The following is a 17,580-nucleotide window of genomic DNA, read 5'->3' as shown; positions in this document are numbered from 1 at the left end:
CTTATGGAGTTGGGATAACATGAAGGGATGGTTTGGAACCCTGCATTTTTAAATGCATTATTTTTTTAAGTAAACATTGAATTATGAGTCGGCACGCACAGAAACATTAAGATTTCTGCAAATTTACAGCACATCGAGTCTATTTATTGACATGTGAATGTGTGTAAATTTATATTTCTTTCAGTTTTTAAATTAATTTCAGTAGTAATATTAACAAATTTGAAAATGTTCAGATGATTTATTTACAGTACAGTTTGTAAAGTCATATAGTAGATACATTATATTTTTAGTAGATCCATTATATGAGAGACTTGCTTTATTTACCAATTAAGTGGCTCTAATTAAATTTGCATTGTAAACATTAAATACAAATTATTAAAGGTATTATTTTTCATTTCATATATTAAGTTTTTTGATACAGTACTCCCAAAATCATTCCACAGAAATCCACAGTTTTTTTTTACTAAATTCTCCGCAAAAATAGCAAACAAATGTCTGCAGATTCTGGCTGGCCCTAATCATGAGTCATAGTTTTCTATGCACTTACAGTACAAACAACCCAAATCCTTCCTTTGTGTTCAATAGAATTAATAAAGGTGAGTACACGGTGACATATTTTTCATCCTTGGGTCAGCTAATCCTTTAACTCCTGCTGAAACCAATTCAACAACACAGGTGTAACAGTAGCGCTAAAGAAAACTATTTTTCTGCATTTTTTAATTTTAATAATATATTATTAAATTTTTCAGTGTAAACTAAAATATACTGTAAATGATTGTGTTGATTCCTTACTACGTCATTTATTTTTATGTGTTCTATTCAATGTAAACATCATACATGCTTTGACAATACATTTGTAACATAAAGCAAGTTTGAATTGAATAAACTGAGAAAGAGCGAGAGAGAAAGAGAGAGAGAGAGAGAGAGAGAGAGAGAGAGTTTAATATACTGTTTATTATAATTTATTATTACTGTTTTATCCTAAATTGTTGTCCTAAATTAAAATATACTGTTATTTATTTTGTTTTGTTTTTCTTCCCTTCTACTATGTGATTTTTTTTAATGTTTTATTTAACGCAAACATCACAAATGCTTTGGCAATACATATGTAATATTTGACTTGTCAATACAAGTCAAGTTTAAAAGTTTACATTCATAATAGTTAAAAACTCACACATATATATATATATATATATATATATATATATATATATATATATATATATATATATATATATATATATATATATATATATATATATATATATTTTTTTTTTTTTTTTTTTTTTTTATTTCATGTCACATTATTTAGTTATAAATATATCACCAGTTTATTTTCACAATAAAAGCGAGAGAGATTATTTATTATTAGTTTCATCCACAAATGTTGCTTGTTAAATGTAGTTTAATTCGATTTACTATTATTTTTAATTTGTATTTTTATTTATTTATTATTATTACATTTATTTATTACTATTATTTACAATGTATTTATTTTTATTTTATTTGTTATTTTTTATATATTTTTATTTTTATTTATTTATTTACATTTTTTTACTACTATTTACTTTGTTTACTATGTTTTTTTTTTACATATATATGTTATTTCTCATGCAAACTTTATAAATGCTTTGGCAATACGTTTGTAACATTTGCCATGTAATGTAATGTGTGTATTTATATAGTGCATTTATTGTTTATGACCATACACCCAAAGCGCTTCGCAATCATGGGGGGGGGGGTCTCTCCACACCACCTCCAGTGTACAGCATCCAGTTGGATGAAACGACAGCAGCCACAGGACATCGGCGCCAGTGCGATCACCATACACCAGCTATTGGTGATAGAGCCAGTTCAGGATGATTAGAGAGCCATGATGGGTAAGGGCCAATGGAGGGAATTTGGCCAGGACACCAGGGTTACACCCCTACTCTTTAGCAGAAGTGCCATGGGATTTTTAAAGACCACAGAGAGTCAGGGCCTCGGTTAACGTCTCATCCGAAAGACAACGCTCACTGACAGTAGTGTCCCCTTCGCTATACTGGGGCATTAGGACTCACACAGACTGCAGGTTGAGCGCTCCCTGCTGGCCTTACTAACACCACTTCCAATAGCAACCTAGTTTTCCCAAGTGGTCTCCCATCCAGGTACTGACCAGGCTCAGCCCTGCTTTGCTTCAGTGACTAACCAGTCTTGGGCTGCAGGCTGATATGGCTGTGGCATATGTGGATATGGTCATGCCAAGAAAGCAATTATTGAATTGATAGAGAGATTTTATCCTTAAGAGATTAAACTTTCTACTTAAAGAATTATGTTTGCTGTTTGTTGACAATATCTTCTCTTAAGTTCAACTGAGGGGAATGAAAACAGAACTGAGCAGCTCTTTCCATGCATGCAGGATAATTTAATGTACAATGTGCAGAGATGAGTCAAAAGTCTGGCTATGCGACGCTGCTTCAGCCTTGGAGTCTATTTTGGAGAAACGATCAAACTCAAACACAGGTGCACGACAATAAAATCCCCCAGCAGTCAACGCTCAGGCCTGTTTCAGCTTCTGTTCTCTGCCATGTAGCAGATCAGAAGCTGCATCTGCTCGCCTGGGACTCGACTAAGTGTTTTACAAGCCTCTGTGCAACGAGAGAAGCATCCGCTAATTACAGGGAACAGAGTGATTTGACAGGACTGATGATGATGTCATCTCTGTTATGTCATCGCCGCTTTAAAAACTCCTGCAGATGCTCGGATATAAATAAAAGAAAGTCTTCTCTCTCTGCTGGAAGACCACAGCAACCATTCTCACTTTTAGAGGACACACTTTAAAGGAGACCTATTCTGCCCATATTCACCAGATGTCAAATTAGTCTGATGTCCCTAGTGTGTGAGTGTGTGTGTGTGTGAGGTTTCAGCTCATAATACAACACAAATAATGTTTAATAACTCCCCGAAACTGCCCCCTTTTAGGCTTTGATCACTTTAAACTCAAATGAGATTGTGCTCTTTTCAGAAAAGGGCGGAGCTACAAATGCCTGTGTGTCAGCATAACGGCAGTTATACAAACAGGACTAACTTCCTATGCTTTTGAGGGGGAGATGGTCACTAGAGGGCGGGGCTTTCCCTCTCTGATGACAGGTACACTGAAAAAATTATTCAAAGATGATTCCTTGGATTTACTCATTTTTTTTACGTTAAGTGGTTGTAAATAATTTATTTGTGTTGAATTAAAACAAACAAATTAAGTTGAACATTATTAAACTTAATTTGTTTGTTTAAATTCAACACAAATAAATTGTTAAGAACCACTTAATGTAAAAAAATTTTGTAAATCTAAGGAATCATCTTTGAATAATTTTTTTCAGTGCACTTAAAGGGAGAATGTCATTCAAAGTGTTTTTGCATACTGTTGTTATCAAGTGTGATTATAAAAAATAAAATAATATACTTCTACCATTAGAAGCTGGTTATAATCACACTGCTGCCACACAACTGTGTTTAAACCTCCTTATTAAAGTGATATTTGCATTTTACAGTAGGTCCCCTTTAACATTTATCATTAAGGATTATATCATGTAAATATCTACATCATTTTATGCATTTATGTCTTCAGATGGTGATAAAAAATAACATAATAATAATAATATTATTAAAATATAATAATATTTTGATGAAAATGTCAAATATTTTAAACACCTGTGAAACAAGTTGTTTATTTTAAAAATCAATATCTTTTAAAAATTAAAAAAAGGAAAAAAAAAGTTATTTATTTACTTATTTTTACAAATCTGTTCAATAATAGCTGCTTACTTTGCAAAGTTTACATGATTGCTTCATTTTCATCTTTCACTTTTTTTATTTGTCATCTTTTTATAGACAGGACTTTTATAGACTTTTTATAGACAATAAGGAGAGCTCGATGGCCCAGGGCCAGCATGCGAGACGCTCGGGAGAGTAGACGGGATCATTACTGGCCAGAGCGGTTTAAGTGGCTGTGACTGTTTGTCAATTGAGTCCAAAAAGGATGCTTTCACACCTAGACATTTGTTTCTGAACCGGTCTCATTTGCACAGTTAGCACGGTTCGCCTGGCATATGTGAATCCTGCAATCTCGCTCGAATCCGCTCCAAATCGGTCTGGAGAGGATCAGTTGTAGTGAGAAAGCAAAATGATAAAATGAACCAGTTTATATCACACAGTGTATTATGGCTTAATGATGAGAAAAGAGCACATTTTGCTTTAAAAAAAAAAAAAAAAAACATTTATTATTATTTATATATATATATATAATGTATTATTTTAAAGCGAAAATGTGTACTTTTCTCTTTATTAAGTTAGTATTCCTAGTTATTAATTAAGGGTGTCACGATCTTCCAAATCCTCGTTTCGATTACATTTTCGATTCTAAAGGCACGATTTGATTCAATTTTCGATTATGAATAATTAATTAATTAATTAATGACCAATTAATTAGTTGTAGCCTACCGTTTAAACTACCTGACCTGCAAGGTCTTTGTTTTACCCATAAACAAATCATACAGTAAATTAATAAAGGCAAGATACACATATAATGCGTCGGTAAAAAAGACGCACAACCAACAGGAACCAGCCAACAGTATCTGAGATGTTCACTAAAATGACAAAGTACAAGTGAGTGAAAGATTGAAGCAGTCCTCTGACTGCCTGGACCTGCTGTCTCGAGCGCATGGCTGTGTGTGTGCGTCTGTGTCTGTGTGGTCACGTGATTTCAGAGGTATTGCATTTTCAGAGGTAGAGAGGAAGGAGGGCTGCTCGGAAATGCTACACGCCACTGTGGATGTCAAATCGTTGTCGTTCTAAAATGCCATTTAAAAACAAAGACAGTGTGAACTTTTCGTGAGCGGATTTGCAACAGGGGCAGGCGGAGGATCGCGATGCCGGTGTTGTCTATCGGACGAACAGTACGTAATACGTACATAGCAGAGCTTGCAAAACTGTGTTTTTTTTGTCGACAACACCAACGTTGTCAACATAACTCACTGGAAATCCAAAATGCTTACACACCGGCGACTTCATTGAAAGAGGAGAGGGTTTAAGCTCTGTCGACGGGTCTCCTGCTTCTGCAGTTTAACAAGCACTTCAACAAGCCTGTTGTGACATGGGGGCGTGGCATCATCGACGATTCTATTTTTTGATTCGATAATCGAAATTCAGCATAAATTTCGATCGATTTCGATTAAAAATCAAAATCGTGACACCCCGATTATTAATACTGTGAATTGTGCTACCACAGCATTGAAGAATTTATAATGCTGATGACTATTAAATGCATCATAACAGACTTGTGAAAAGAGTCCATTGCGTGTGCATTTAATCACACTGAATCACTAACCACTTGAACACACTCACGGTTATATCGGTGGAGACGGGGAGGAGGAAAACTGTTGGCAAACCAGTGGGAAGTGCCATGGTTGTCTTTGACCTTGGTAGGAAATGACATCGTGGAAAGTGAAAGCCAACCCTGTGCGCTGTGAACTCCTGCTGCGTGGCTCTGACCAGCTCCTCATTCCAGGGACATGAGCTGTTATGGAAAGAAAAGGCTGGTTATAGTTTGGTGAGAATCAGAGAAGTCATTTCCTTCAGAGATTGGCTGCAGGTGCTGGACTGTGAAGAAAAAAAAGCTGTCTCCCTGTTTCGCTGTCTGTGTCTTTTACAGATATACTAGTTTTGGTCAGATTCAGAAATATTGGGTCTTGGGTTGGGTTTCCTAGAGCAAAGCAAAGCAAAAATCCAAAGCCAACCAAACAAACGAAACAAAAACCCAAAACAAAACAACAACAAAAACAACAACAAACCCAACTAAACCAAAAACAAAACAAAACCAAAAAGCAAACAACAAACACAAAATGAGAAAATACAAATAACCCAACCAACATTAACAAAAAACAAACAAACAAACAAACAAACCCAAATAGCAAAACAACCAAAAAACAAGACAAAAAACAAACAAAACAAATAAAAAACTATACCCAAAACAACCCGCTCCCCCAAAAAATCTAAACAAACCCAACCAAATTAAAAAACAACAACAAAGCAACCAAAAACTACAAAAACCCAACCAAAAAAATCTAAATCAATAACAAACAACCAAACAAAACCAAAAAGTAAGACAAAACACAAAAATAAAAAAACAAAAACCCAAACCAAAAACAAGACAAAAAAAACTAAACCCAAAACAACCCCCAAAACCTAAACCAAACAAAATCCAAAACAACAAAAAACAACCCAACCAAACCAAAAAAACTGAATGCAAGCAAAACACAATACAAAACAAACAACTACAAAAAACACCTAACCAAACAAAAAACTAATCAAATAAAAACACAAAACAATACCAACAAAACAAAACAAAAAAAAAAACTAACACTAAACCCAAAAAACCACACAAAAATGCAAACAAAACTCAAAACAAAAAAACAACAACCCAACCAAACCAAAAGCCAGACAACAAAACAAAAAACATAAAAAACAAAAAAAAATAAGCCTGAAACACCCCAATCCAAACAAACGAAACAAAACCTAAAATAACTAAACACAAACTACAAAATAAAAGACAAAAATGACAAAATACAACCAAACCAAAAACAAACAAAACAAATAAAAATAAACTAAAACCAAAACAAAAGCCTGCAAACATAATAATAAACAAAACTAAATAAACGCATGAATAAATGTTTGAAAACAAAAACATGAATCACAAAATACAGAAAACTGCCAATTTCCAGATTTTTCACAGTGTAGAGTACTTTGTTTAAGCTACTTTGAACATGGCTCAATCAATCAGATTCAAAGACCAAAACAATACATTTCATAATATGCCTATTTCTAAAATCTCATTTCACTTTAATCATGCTGGTCATAATTTAGCTGAATTGTGCAGGAGCATTTTGATGTTTATTTTTTTAACCTTATTATTTAGATACCTCATAATTATGTTTTCCTGATCATTTCTTGTTTGGTGAATTGTATGCATGTTATTTTTATGACATGTTAAGTTACACCAGTGAATAATATTTTTTTTTTTTTCAAATATTTCCCAAATGATGTTTAACAGAGTAAGGAATTTTTCTACATGCAGTTTTGAATGCAATATCCCAAAATTCTGCCCCAATTATAAAACTGTGGAGCATTTTTTTACTATTTCAGTGGCATTTTTGCCTGTACTGGAGCTGCTTGAATAATGACATCTGCTAGAAAGGCACACAAGAAAAGAGATTGATCATTGACAAGACATTTGTGCTCTATTACCACCTAAAGGCAGTTTCCCGCATCTGAATGTCCTCATACTGTATATATCAGCCGAAACAGAGCCGTCTCCTCTATTTTGGCCCCATCAAGCAGGCCACAGCAGCTCATGCATGCTGTAATTTCAGCCTTTCACCAAGCTGTAATTGTCTGGTTAAGCAGTAAACATAAATTAGTCGCCTTGCATCTTTTCAATAGAGAGCTGCTCTTCTCTGCAGACAGAAACATTTGTGTTGCTTAGTGAGAAAACAACTTGTAACCGAGATTTGTGATTGAAATGTGGCATCGTCTGTGGTGGGAGAAAGCCATTTGTGACCCTGAAAATACATTTGGGACACTGATGTAAACGCAGTGAATGAGAAACGTTTGTTATGTATACAGTTTGTGTTGGCTAGAACATCAGTAAATGCATTAAATTATGCATTAGAAAACCACAAATATGCATTCAAAATCCACAAACAGAAGCTGAAGGCTATCAGCAAGATATGGACACTGTTTTCGAACTCTACTAAGGCCAACATCACAAATATCATAGACAAAGGCACTGGTGGAAGGCGTGCATTGCGGCCAAGTGCCTTAGTGTCCCACTAGTGACGATATACAGCCATATCGCACTGCAAAGAGTGTGATATTGTGTTTATACAACAGTTTAACGGCATAATCGTGTATGTAAAAAAAGAAAATCAAACACGGAGAGTCTCAAAAATCCTTTTGGATAAGGAACTACTTTCTTCCGCTATTCATTCACATCTGCAGCTGATGTCAGAACAGCAGAAACCGCTGCTACTTCACAACCGTCACTTAAGAGCTAGTGTTTGAATGATTCTCTAGCGTAATGTCTGAAGTGATGACAAAACAGGTGATTCTGCTCACATTTTAAGATTATAAGGCTGAACGGCATGAAACGGCCTTCAGAGATTTCCCAGTATTTCTCTGTTGCAATCTGGAGTTCACAATACTAAACCCAGAAAAAGCCAAAGCAAACAAACACTAGCAGATTACTGTGGTATAAATACAGCACTACAAAAAAAATAAAAAATACAAAACTGAGAGATCGACCTATTCTGACGTGTAAAATAAGGTGTTCTAACATGGATTTTATTTCAGAGAATAACTGTGTTTATTTGCTTTAGAAAGGCTGAAAAACAGCGCCAAATTGTTTGGAGCTGTGTCTAAGACTTCTATATCCTTTCAGAGGTGCACCAGCTCTGTGAGTTAATCAACTCCTTCAGAATCTTAACCTGGATGATGGAAGCTTTCAGCGGTGCTTCAGACTGAGCCGAGCCCACTTTGATAAACTGTTGGCCAGTGTCGGCAAGAGGATTTTACCCCGGGAAACCAACAACACACTGAAAAAAAACTATTCAAAGATGGTTCCTTGGATTTATTAAGTTTTTTTACGTTAAGTGGTTGTCAACAATTTATTTGTGTTGAATTTAAACAAACAAATTTAGTTGAACATTATTAAACTTAATTTGTTTGTTTAAATTCAACACAACAAATTGTTTGCAACAGTTCTTCATGCAACACTTTTTTAGTGCAGGTGCTACATCATATACGTGCTTATTATGCGGTCTCTGTTGTCATTTTGTGGGGGAACATCAACCCTCTTTGCTCTGCTCAATCTGCTCAATATCTGCTCTGCTTAATAACAGGCTAACGGCCGCCAACGCGATGAATCTCCAAAATTATAAATATTTTAATTAGGCACTATCCTTATAAATAAGTGCATAGTTGCATCTAAACAACTACATTCTTGCCTAAAAAGTACATGATGTTGTCCAACAGCTGCAATAATTTATTGATCTGCTGTTTTTATGTGGGCGGAGTAATACAGAAAGGTGAAGAGGCTGCACAAGTGCTGATATTTGAGAATATTGCACGGCTATCAGCTAATCAGATTTGAGAACCAGACGAACTGTTGTATAAATAAAAAAAATGAAAAAGCAAAAAAAAAAATGTATGGCTAAAGCCTGAAAAATGTCATTATTAATAATATTAATAATAATATTAATAATAATAATAAAAATATTTTTCCAATTAAGCTGTTACAAGGTATTATTACATTTCATAATTTAAGTGATGTTTAAGTGAAACTAAAAATAAAAATATATATTTCAGGGGTAAATGAATGTACACTTATAATAATAATACTAACAATAAAGAGAAATGCTCGATCAGGGCTTGTTGCTGGCTTCTTCCATACTCTGCAAAAACAAAGCAAACCCAAACAATGTAACGAACTACACTTGATGATGTTGTTATTATGAGCAGAGACTCTCTAGTGTACAACTGTTTCCAGAACACTGCATGATTCCCACATTATTCATTCATTTTCCTTCCGCTTAGTCCTTTATTTATCAGGAGTCGCCACAGCGGAATGAACCAGCAACTATTACAGCATATGTTTTACACAGTGGATGCCCTTCCAACTACAACCAAATACTGGAAAACACGCATTTATACACACACACACTCATATACTACAGCCAATTTATTTAATCAAATCACCTATAGCGCATGTGTGTGGCCTGTGGGGGAAACAGGAGCAACCAAAGGAAACCCACGCCAACACTGGGAGAACATGCAAACTCCCCACAGAAATGCCAACTGGCAAAGCCGGGACTCAAACCATCGATCTTCTTTCTGTGAGGCGACAGTGCTAACCACTGAGCATTCATACCGCCCATATCCCTCAACATGACCAGTATTATTATACAACAATCAGCCTTAGTGATACCGCATGTGAAGCATCAGTCAGTCTTTTATAAGTCTGGTAATTAGTGCAGGCAATGATTTATAAGTCTTCTGTTTAAAAGTAGCCCATAAACATTTCAATGCTCGCTCCTTCGCTCACAGGAGAAGGTGTGACGTTGCGCTTGTCAAAATAGATATTAAATCATTCTCAGCTGAGGAATTGACAATAATAATGGTAAGGACTCTCTCTTTTTTCCAGCACAATGCTTGTTTTCACAAGTCCCCTCTTCCTGGATGTCTGTCTGTGTTCTTGGATTAGCGGAGCGTTTGCCGGCTCCAAATAAAACATGCCTGACGTCAGGCCCTGGAGTCCAGTGCCCAATCTAAAGCACCATCTCTGGGTGAGATCCTGTCCAGACAATGCCCCGCTTCCCTTTACACCAATGCAAACAGGTCTGGCCATGAGTACTGGCAGAGAAAACAGACGGACAAAGAGCTGCAGAGGAGCCGGAGTCTGGGATTAGTTAGCGGAGGGTCCAAAATGCTTCCAAAGACCTGACCTCTAGCCCTTTTCTAAAAAAAAATTTTTTTTACATTTTATTTTTACTTAGAATTTATTTTCTCTTAATTATTAATTTATTTTTTATTTATGTATTATTTCTTTTTATTATATTGTTTTTTTTCTTCCTCTTCTTATCATCATCATCATCATCATCCTGTTTTATCTACAGTATGAATGCTTTTGTGTATATATTTTCCTCTCTATTTTTATTTTTTATTCTATTATTTGATTTATTGTTATTATTTTTATGTTATGTTATGTAATGTATGTTTGAGTATATACAGTTGAAATCGGATTAGCCCTCTTGAATTATTAGCCCCTTGTATTTTTTCCCCCCAATTTCTGTTTAACGGAAAGAAGATTCAAGTCATTGTATAACGATGGTTTAGTCTGTAGATAATGGTAAAATAATATATCTTGGGGGTCAAATGTATTGACCTTAAAAACTGCTTTTATTCTAGCCTAAATAAAGCTAATAAGACTTTCTTCAGAAGAAAAAAAATACACTACCTGATAAAAGTCCTGTCACTTATCCAAGTTTTAGGAACAAAAAATAATAGCTTGACTTCTAGTTGACCATTTGGTATCAGAAGTGGCTCATATAAAAGGCAAAGGGCTCTAGATTACGCTTATTTTATCACAATAAAATATGATCATGCCTTGATTTTGAATGATTTCATTAAGACAGTAAGGTCTGACATTGCTTAGACAATAGTCTTGTTACTGAACAGAAATAATGTCCAGTATAGAAAATAAAGTCCTTCTGCAGTGGAAACAGAATGAATATTGTGTCTGACTCCATCATGAGCTTGGAGGACTGCATCCATACATCTCTGACATGACTCAAATCACTGATTAATAAAGTCATCTGGAATGGCGAAGAAAGCGTTCTTGCAGGACTCCCAGAGTTCATCAAGATTCTTTGGATATCTTCAATGCCTTCTCCATCATCTTACCCCAGAGATGCTCAATAATGTTTATGTCTGGTGACCGGGCTGGCCAGTCTTGGAGCACCTTGACCTTCTTTCAGTAGCTTTGATGTGGAGGCTGAAGTATGAGGAGCGCTATCCTGCTGGAGAATTTGCCCTCTCCTGTGGTTTGTAATGTAATGGGCAGCACAAATGTCTTGATACCTCAGGCTGTTGATGTTGCCATCCACTCTGCAGATCTCTCCCACGCCCCCATACTAAATTTAACCCCAAACTATGATTTCTCCTTCACCAAACTTGACTGATTTCTCTGTGAATCTTGGCTACATGTGGGTCCCAGTAGGTCTTCTGCAGTATGTGTGATTGGACGCAGCTCAACAGATGTTTCAGCAGAAAAATCTACCTTCTAAAACTTTTCCAAATGATCAACTAGAAGTTATTTGTTGCTCTTACAAATGGGATCAAAGACAAGACTTTTGTTAGGTAGTGTATTATTGGAAATACTGTGAAAAATTCTTTGCTCTGTTCAACATCATTTGGGAAATATTTGAAAAAGAAAGATTTCACAGCAGGGCGAATAAGACTAGAGAATTAGACTCTGTGTAATGTTTTTTATTTATTTTTTATTTTATCCTAGTGTTAGTTTTATTATTTTAAATATTTTAAGGTTACTGTATGTTTAAATATGTGACATTTTACCTTATTTACAGACTTATTTAGCGTATAATTGTGTTTTCCTGATAATGTCTTGTTTGGTGAATTGTATCAGTGTGTTGAAGTCAAAATTATTTTTGCCTTTTTCGAATATTTCCCAAATGATGTTTAACAGAGCCAGGAGAATTTTAATGCAGTCTTTAATACAATATTCCAAAAAATGTGCATAAAAACAGGTGATTTTAAAAGGTTACTGTGTCTAAATTACCTTGAATTAATCTATAAATAAAGACTTGAACACAAACTCCAAGCAGACACGATGCTTTTCATAGTACATGTTTACATAAATGCTGTCATTATTAAATCAAATTGAATTTGGGGAAGAAATGCTTGTTTATAGTAACTTATAATCTAATTCCCATTAATTTAAACAAATAAACAATATCAGTGTAATCATTTGTCCTAAAATAACTCCATATCAGAATAGTCTGGAAGGTCGTGACCTCTGAAGTGAAACTGGCCAAAATCAGCACTGAAAGAGGGAAAGGGTTCATCAGATTAAATTAATATTCACTAAAAACAAACAATGGATACTTTTAACATGATAATAACATGGATTAATTAAAAACAGATTTATTTCAGCTGTTGAGAGACTTTCTGTTTTGTGTTTAGTGGCCTTAGGAAATATTTTCACTTTCTTTGTTTCATCAATTTATAATGAATCAGTTTCAGAGGAGCGCATCTGCATAAAATGTGCAAAATTATAAATCAAAACAGTATACTAAATAAAAACACAGATTAAAAACAATTAAATAAACATTAATAAATGCACTTTATGGTTTTCATTGGAGTTTTACAGTGTTGAGGTACAGAAATTCAATAATCAAATCTAAAATAACAAGGTATAGACTTCTTTGTGCAAATAATTAAAGACCAAACTAATCTTTGTTAAAGTCACAAACTTTATTTAAATAATGCTGCCATTATTAAATTCATTTGAATTTGGGGAAGAAATGCTTGTTTATAGTATCTTATAATCTAATTCCCATTAATTTAAACAAAGTTTTTCTAAAATAACTCCATATCAGAATAGACTGGAAGGTCGTGACCTCTGAAGTGAAACAGGCCAAAATCAGCACTGAAAGAGGGAAACAGTTCATCAGATTAAATTAATATTCACTAAAAACAAACAATGGATACTTTTAACATGATAATAACATGGATTAATTAAAAACAGATTTATTTTAGCTCTTGAGATACTTTCTGTTTTTTGTTTAGTGGCCTTAGGAAATATTTTCACTTTCTTTGTTTCATCAATGTATAATGGATAACATGACATTTTTGTGGGCATTCCAGTCGCAACCCAGTACTAGGACACATGCACACACTCTCACATTCACACACACACACTCACACACTATGGCCAATTTAGTTTACCTAATTTATATAGCGCATGTATTTTGGACTGTGGGGGAAACCAGAGCACCTGGAGGAAACCCACACCAAAACTTGCAAATCCCACACAGAAATGCCAACTGACCCAGCCAGCGACCTTCACCCCCATATCATATGATCATAATTTTGACATTGATGAGGATGATTTTTTTTTAGAGGAGCACATCTGCATAAAATGTAAAAAATTATAAATCAAAACAGTATACAAAATAAAAGCACAGGTTAAAAACAATTAAATAAACATTAATAAATGCACTGTATGGTTTTTAGTGGAGTTTTACAGTATTGAGGTACAGAAATTCAATAATCAAATCTAATATAACAAGGTATAGACTTCTTTGTGCAAATAATTAAAGACCAAATTAATCTTTGTTAAAGTCACAAACTTCATTTAAAAAAATGCTGTCATTATTAAATCAAATTGAATTTGGGGAAGAAATGCTTGTTTATAGTATCTTATAATCTAATTCCCATTAATTTAAACAAATAAACAATATCAGTGTAATCATTTGTTCTAAAATAACTCCATATCAAAATAGTCTGGAAGGTCATGACCTCTGAAGTGAAACTGGCTCTAAAAGAGGGAAACAGTTCATCAGATTAAATTAATATTCACTAAAAACAAACAATGGATCCTTTTAACATGATTATGAAATTGGTCCATTAAAAAACAGATTTATTTTAGCTCTTGTTTTTAGAGGTCTTTGGAAACTCATAAAAAATAATGTAATATTGAAAGAATTATTTTAAAAAGTACTTTATATTACATGGTTTATTTGCAATGATTAGAAAACATTTAAATATAGTAAAAAGATACTAATATTCAACTCTTTCCTCTAAGTATTAGTATTCAGCAACTTGTGATATAAAGTGAAAAAATAAAATATAGTTGTTGTTTTTTTTTTTTTACTTTATAATCACAAACAAATGAACACTAATATTGATCTTGAAATAAATTTGCAATTATTAATCATTTTACTAAGGAAATTCTATCTATCATTGACATGTAATATAACAATATAAAGTATTAGCATTTATTTATTTAATATTTAAATTAATAGTATTATTCATTTAAAAAGTATTAGTATCCCTTTACTTCTGATAGAAAATGAAAGAATTTACATGAAATAAATGTTCCATGTTTTATTTAACAAAGAGTATTCTAGCTATCATTGACATCTAATATTACAATTTAAATGTTGATTTATTTATTTATTTAAATAGTTTTTAAAAAACTTTGAAATCTAAAAAAAAATCACTAAAGGAAATTCTAGTTATCTTTAACATATATTATAATTTAAAAAGTATTGGTATTTATTTATTATTTAAATTAATACTATTTATAAATTTTAAAAGTATTAGTCGTCATTTACTTCTGATATAAAGTTTAAAAAATGATTTAAATATTTTAAAATTTACTAAGGTAGCTCTAGTAATCCTTGACAAATTTACATACATATATACATACATACGTATATGTATATGTATATATATATATATATATATATATATATATATATATATATATATATATATATATATATATATATATATATATATATATATATATAAAAAATAAAAAAATTATTTACTTCTGACATGAAAAAAATATATAAATATTCAAATATTAAAAATTTTACTGAGGAAATTTTAGTTATCCTTGACTTCTAATATTACCATTTAAAAAGTATTTATTCATTTATTTATTATTTAAATTAATAGTATTTATTAATTTTAAATATTAGTATTCGTTTACTTCTGAGATACTTTTTTGCATTTAGTTTGTGAATTTACTAATGATATTTAATTATTACTAATTAATATTTAATTTCACTAAGAACATTCTAATTACATTTGATATCAAATATTACAATTTAAAAACTAAAACAAATGATTAAATTAATTAGATTTTATTCATTCATTCATTTTCTTGCCGGCTTAGTTCCTTAATTAATCCGGGGTCGCCACAGCGGAATGAACCGCCAACTTATCCAGCACATTTTTACACAGCGGATGCGCTTCCAGCTGCAACCCATCACTGGGAAATAATTTGATTTTACCAAACCAAAAAAAGCACAGAACACAGGGCTTTCCTGCTGTGTTTTTCCACTCATCTGCGAGCAGACAGCAGGTTTTGAGTGTTGTTGAATGGCATTATACACTGCTCCAGCTCCTGGTGTCCTGATGGAGATTCTGGATCCGCTTGTCTTCTCTGTGAGCGTTTAATCCACTTTGGCTCCACAATGGCCTTCTCTGTTCCCCATCAGAGGACCCATGGAGAGCTGCAGATGTGCCCGACCAAAAGGGACGACTGTGACCCAATTACTGGACGCTGGTTACAAATCTTCCATTTCAGATCTTCAACACATCAAACGATCAAGTTTCTGGAGGAGCAAACCCACGGATCCTCCAAGACGTCAGAGAGGATTAAACTGTGACCGATATCAACACTAACATGTCTGATGTCTGTTTAGCAGGCTGAGGAAATGTGAGCGGTGTTGTCATCCAACATAGGGATTAAATTTATGTGCAAAACTGTAATATCGCATAAAAGTTTTGCAAATAATGCAGTTTCCATCCAATGAGTCAAAGAGACAAAATGGTCACTTCCTGATAAACTGGCACCAAATATCGGACTTTGAAATGTAGTTCAGTGTGTTGGGAGAAGCCTTTTTCTTCTCTAATAAATGAGTTGCGCTTCAGGAGATGAAGATGAAATGCAATGAACACAATGCAGTAGCTTTTGGAGGCACGAGACAGATGCTCAAGACAATTCTGGAGGGAATAATTATAGAATAATAATAATTCATAAATTTTACAATGTTTTTTGGAGAAGGCACAGCTTTGTTCAGTGATCAAGCAGGATCTTTAGCAACTGCTAGCCTCTCTAAAATTACCTTCAGATTACCTTTAAAGTCACCATGAAACAGAAGTTAAGACTGTCCTTTTTTCTGTAATTGTGATGTACATCAACTTGAAATGATCCTTAAAGGGAAAAAAAATTAAGGGCGGTGCACAATTTCATTGTTTGGGAACTAATTGATTATTTATTGAAAGACGAGTGTTGCTAACAAAATGGAATAAGACTGACAAATGGATGAATTCAGAGCAGAAATGAGACATGCCCTGATAGTCCTGCCCTAAAAGGCTGATAGCTCCACCCTAAAACACTGATAGCCCAGCCCTAAATAATTGCTAGCCCAGCCCTAACACTGATAGCCATGCCCTAAAACGCTGATTGCTCCGCCCTAAAACTGATAGCCCCACCCTAAAACACTGATAGCCCAGCCCTAAATAATTGCTAGCCCAGCCCTAACACTGATAGCCATGCCCTAAAACGCTGATTGCTCCGCCCTAAAACTGATAGCCCCACCCTAAAACACTGACTGCCCAGCCCTAAATAATTGCTAGCCCAGCCCTAACACTGATAGCCATGCCCTAAAACGCTGATTGCTCCACCCTAAAACTGATAGCCCCAACCTAAAACACTGATAGCCCAGCCCTAAAATGCTGATTGCTCCGCCTTAAGACTGATTGTCCTGCCCTAAAACTGATAGCCCCACCCTAAAACCCTGATAGCCCCGTCCAAAAATGCTGATTGTTCCACCCTAACACTGATAGTCCTGGACTAAATCTGATAGCCCCACCTTAAAACACTGAAAGCCCTGCCCTAACACTGACAGCCCCGCTCTAAAATGCTGATTGCTCTGCCCTAACACTGATAGCCATGACCTAAAACTGAGAGCCTCACTCTAAAACATTGATTGCCCTGCCCTAAAAGGCTGATAGCACCGCCCTCAAACACTGATAGCCCCGCCCTCAAACACTGATAGCTCTACCCTAAAACACTGATAGCCCCACCCTAAAACACTGATCGCTCTTCCCTAAAACGTTGACAGCCTTGCCCTAAATCAGTGATAGCCCCACCCTAAAACACTTATACCTCTGCCATAAAACACTGATATCCCCACCCTAAAACACTTATAGCTCTGCCCTAAAACATTCAAA

General features: G+C 34.3%; 1 protein-coding gene across 4 annotated transcripts in view; it reads right to left on the bottom strand.

Annotated features, from left to right (window-relative positions):
* The window catches only part of synpo (synaptopodin), a 170,582-nt gene that overhangs the window by 115,676 nt on the left and 37,326 nt on the right, over positions 1 to 17,580 (bottom strand). For all 4 annotated transcript variants that reach the window (XR_012389999.1, XR_012389997.1, XR_012390000.1 and 1 more), the window contains exon 2: positions 5,380 to 5,551. The gene's annotated coding sequence lies outside the window, so the exon portion shown is untranslated. The remainder of the gene's footprint in view (positions 1 to 5,379; positions 5,552 to 17,580) is intronic.

This window comes from Danio rerio, chromosome 14 (assembly GCF_049306965.1).
Source record: "Danio rerio strain Tuebingen ecotype United States chromosome 14, GRCz12tu, whole genome shotgun sequence".
Classification (NCBI taxonomy): Eukaryota; Metazoa; Chordata; class Actinopteri; order Cypriniformes; family Danionidae; genus Danio; species Danio rerio.
The sequence above is the reverse complement of the archived record's forward strand: the minus strand, read 5'-3'. Positions and strand labels throughout refer to the sequence as shown.